This window comes from Sinocyclocheilus rhinocerous, unplaced genomic scaffold (assembly GCF_001515625.1).
Source record: "Sinocyclocheilus rhinocerous isolate Xijiao unplaced genomic scaffold, SAMN03320098_v1.1 scaffold1243, whole genome shotgun sequence".
NCBI classification, from domain to species: Eukaryota; Metazoa; Chordata; class Actinopteri; order Cypriniformes; family Cyprinidae; genus Sinocyclocheilus; species Sinocyclocheilus rhinocerous.
Genome location: NW_015626033.1, coordinates 2,639,401 through 2,644,185, shown reverse-complemented (window position 1 = coordinate 2,644,185; position 4,785 = coordinate 2,639,401).

The window sequence follows — 4,785 nt, the reverse complement described above, 5'->3', positions numbered from 1 at the left end:
AGTCCTCTCGAGTGCGGGTGCATCCTGTCGCCTGTTTTATTTAGGGGAGGCGGGTGAAGCCGGCCTCACTTCCCTTTTCCATCCTGAACGCAGGAGCCCAGCTGGGACCTGTTTACTTCACAGAGATGGATGGACTCATCCCACCAGCTACTGGTCATTACGTGTGAGATCAACACTATTGCCTCCCCTCCCAAGCTCCACAGACCAAACAGAGAAAAAAACTCTCCTCTAGAAGCCAGTCTGTTCTATTAGCTGCTAGATTGCCAAAGCAAATATCCATATATCCAGTAACTAAGGATATAATGATTATAAAAACATCAGACGTCTCCCTCCTGTTTGTTTTGAACTGTTTCATAGATCATTATTGCATCAACAGATGAAAATGTAGCCTACTTAAAGGCATAGTTCACCAAAAAATGGGATTTACTTGCACTCATGTTGTTCTGAATCTCTATGACTTTCTTTATTCTGAAAAATTTCTAAATATTTTTTCATTCCTATAATGAAAGTCAGTGGGGTCCAATGTTGTGTTGGACTCCACTGACTTTCATTGTATGATCTATAACATTAGTCCATATATTTTTTCCCAAAAAATATTTTCATTTGACAAAACATTTCCATTCATTTTGGGGTGAATTATCCCTTTAAACACATTTTTTTATAAAATAAAGGACAATAAAACAAGACTGAATCATAGATAATAGGTGACGAAAAAGCAGAAAATGAGAAGAAAAAGAAATGAGGATGAGAAAAGCAAGTGGGAAAAGAATAGATAATAATCCAGCAATTTTACAATAAGCAGAAAGAAGTCATTAATCAAAATTACATATTATATGTGACCTAATTTTTCTTTTTCATTATCTTCATTATGTACCAAATACTGCAGCATCTACTCTGAATGCATAAAGAGATTTTCATACATATATTCATGATCACATTGCGGGAAAAGCCGGCAATATTTTTTCATTAAATCCCTGACAACGTTATCTACATATATATGTATCTAAATGTTGAACGATCAGGGAGTTATCCAAACAATGCCATTAATTTCCTTTATTATCAGGAGCGCAGCACGCGGGGCAACCAGAGACATCATAATCTGTCATCACACAGTGCCTTCAACAGGTAGGCTGTTTTTGTGTTTATCTTTTCCTTCTTGTTCTCTCTCCCCTCGTCCCAATTATGCAGCTTGCTACACCATAACAAACAGGTCCACCAGCCCAAACCTACAAGCCAGAAACACAACCACAGACTAGCTGGTGCCTGCACAGGCCTCGAGGGCTTCAGCTCACACCTAATGATCTGCTTTGACGGACAGAGGCTGTGGGCCAGAGCTTAGCGTCTCCCCTGATACCCTCCCCCCAGCAAGGTATGTGGCATCAGCTGATTCACTTATTTAAGACCGACATTGACCCTTTCTTCAAAATCCCAGTAAGAAACATAACATGTTGATATACTTTGCAATGTATTCTGTCTATACAGTGTCCTTACTGTATCTTCAGTACAACGAGTATGAACATCTTCATAAGGAGTAACTATTATGAACGTTTCTATTTTTTCACCGTTTAATAGCAGACTATTAGACATCTCAGAAAAGAAAACCGACTGAAATGCATATGAGACATTTATCTAAGCCTTACAGCACCGTAGGACAGACATCACTCTCAGGGGTCAAAGGTCATCTCTAATTGGGTGGAGAAAAGAAAACAAGCACTCTTTCAGGGTGGTAGATCTAAGGACGGCAATCACAACAGCTCAAAACAGAGGCGACTAAACCTTCAAAAACTATTTCCATCATAGAGTACACCATGAAGTCAATAAGGAAGACTGGGGGCATCTGTAAGTTTTTTTTTGTTTTTTTTTTACATTTCATAACTTTCATAACTCTCTCACTACTATAGATATACCTGCCATCTTTTGATATAAGAAACGTGGTAGCACTTTGTTTTACAATGTTTATTTTACCTTTTCCGCATGTAAATGCTATGTACTTATTATAGTAATTACAATAACTGGTTAATTCTAGGTACTAACCTACCCCTAAACCTAACCTTAATCCATGTAGTTACCTTATATTACCCAGTACTTTCTTAGGTTAGTACACTGTAAGTACACATACTGTAAAATAAAGTGCAACCAGAAACATTCACGAATGTCAAAAATAATTGTAACATTTGTAGATTTTAACTGTAGTTGGTGTCAATTGTAACATCAAAAAAGAGATTATTTATAATGTAATATTTAATAATATTAACTAATTTAATAAATCAAATTAAATTCAGTTTTTAAATGTTGCTATATTTTTATATGCTGGTAAAATATGATCATATATGTTTTACTTTAACTCATGGTAAAAAGTTTCTCTAGTGAACACTCCACAGTTTGAGAGCTTCTGTCATTCATGTTCACTCCAGCAGACACAGGGGCTCAACCCTTGTAGCGCCAAAGCCATAAATATCAGTGAGCCAGCAACTGAGCACATTATATTGATGACAGCATCCAAGCAAAATGGGAAGCTGTAGACGTGCACTAACTCGGGTCTTGTGGGATTCTGGAAAATCGTTCTTTCCCATCCCACAATCAATGCGTGGTGCTTTCTGAAACATTGAGCTTTTGCATTCAGCGGCTCAAACTCTCACAAACTTCTGTGATTCTGTTTCCCGAATAATACGTGGTTCCAAAACCAGCAGGCATTCGTCTGGGAAACACGTTTTTCTCTGCATACTGCAACCTTGGAAAAGAGAAAATACTGACATGATGAATTAGGTCTCATAAATTTCAATCCATAAGCAATACAGATGCATTCATCTTGCACTTGAACTTTTTTGTTTATTGGAGATAGCACTTATTTTGTCAAGAAGGAACTGGGAGTGAGTTATGCTCCCTTTAGCTGGGTAATGGTCAGCGGCAGCTTGACATCCTTCAGCCTAGTAAACAGTGTCAGGTCCTAACATTGCGCAGGCGCCACTCGTCGGGCTTACGGGGGAAACGCACTCTTCATTCACATGTCAACATGGCCCACGATAGCTGTGTAACCACCGCCAGCGGCCCCCCTCGGAAGAGAAGGGGGCAGGGCAGGGGACAGCAATCATGATGCGCTGCTTTTGTTGGCTTTAATTGAGCAAACTTTTAGTACATCCTCAAAAAACAACAAAGCAGTCAATTTGGTGGCAATTAAAACGGGCTCATGTTGGGAAGTCATACTTGCTTACAACAACTGCCTTTCCCGCTGACAGGCCGATGATTGATTACCAGGCCCGGGTCGTCTTTTATAACGCGATAAGCCAAATTAAACCCTTGACTGCGGGGGCCCATCTGAGGTCTGGCTGGGCAAATTAAATCTCCTGCACTGATGTCTTTCTCTTCCTCTCATTCTCTCTTTTCCTCTTTCCCACCCTTCTTTCCTCCGTCTAGCTCTTTGTATGTCATACCAACAGACACTATATCACACGAAAAACGAGTGCGAGGAAAATAAAGGAAACAAAACATGGCACAAATGGCCTCAATCTCTCAGGAGGCTCTCTGGGGACCGGCATGCCAGGTGATCTGCGGCAGCAGGAGAGCTGAGGACATTAAGACATATTAAACGTACTAAAGACTTAATGAAGTTCAGGCAAGCAGTGCCACAGTTGACTTTATTAGTTTACACCAGATTAATGGGGATAATCATTTAAGTGATGGAGATGGATTACCCTCCGCAAGATGCTCCTTGGCTCGGGCTGGCCCAGCCACAGACTGACGAGGCTCCAGAGCCAGAGCCAGAGCCAGAATCAAGAGTGAGAGACGGGAAAAGTATGAAAAAAAAAACTATAAAAGCCCTACATTCTCAGTTAAGAAATGTTGTAAAATTGTATATTTTACTTGAATCATTTTGTGTGATATTCATGATTTTGCCATGTTGTATGAATTACTATTGTTGGGGTCTGTTGGGTTTAGTAAGTAAAAAAGGGTCATGGAAGTTATAGCATATAGTCATACACAATGGTAATTATAAGTGTTTATATACATGAAAAAGTTGGGAAAACATAAATGTACATTTTAAAATGGCAATATTTGAAAAAATAAAAATAAAAAAATTTAAGGAAAAATTTTCACCAATTAATTAGTTCAAGTAATTATTAAAATGCATTCAATGGGAAGAAAAATATAAATAAAAGGACATAAGGAAGACTTGGAAGGAAACTTTCTTCTTGTGAAATTATTATTATTATTATTATTAAAGGTTTAGTATTTTAAAAATGTATTAATGCAACCTTTATTTTACAATTTTGGATACAATTAGCCCCAATTTCAAAAACATGTTGAAATCACTTATGGTAACAACCAGTGATAATTACTTTGAATCAACAGCCTAGATATAAAACACTAATATAAAAGCATCAAACTTTAGATAACAGAAAAAAAATTCTGAACATCCAAAAATGATTTTTATACCTCAATTTTTGTTTTTAATTTGTTGAAAAAATTAAGCAATTTCACTTATTTGTCTCATGCACACAGAGAACTTCAATGAGCATGTGATGAGTAGGTTTCATCACACTGACTTATTTGTGAAATTTGTTACAATTACTCCCAGTCTCTCCTACAGTATCCCTTATCACATACCTAAGGTTACTGCAGAAAAAAAATAAAAAATCAATCAAATTAAATTCAGTTCTTAAGTGTTGCTATATTTTTACATATGCTGGTAAAATAGTAGCATATGTGTTTTACTTTAACTCAAAAGTTTCTCTAGTGAACGCTCTACAGTATAAGAGCTTTATCTCATTCATGTTCACTCCAGCA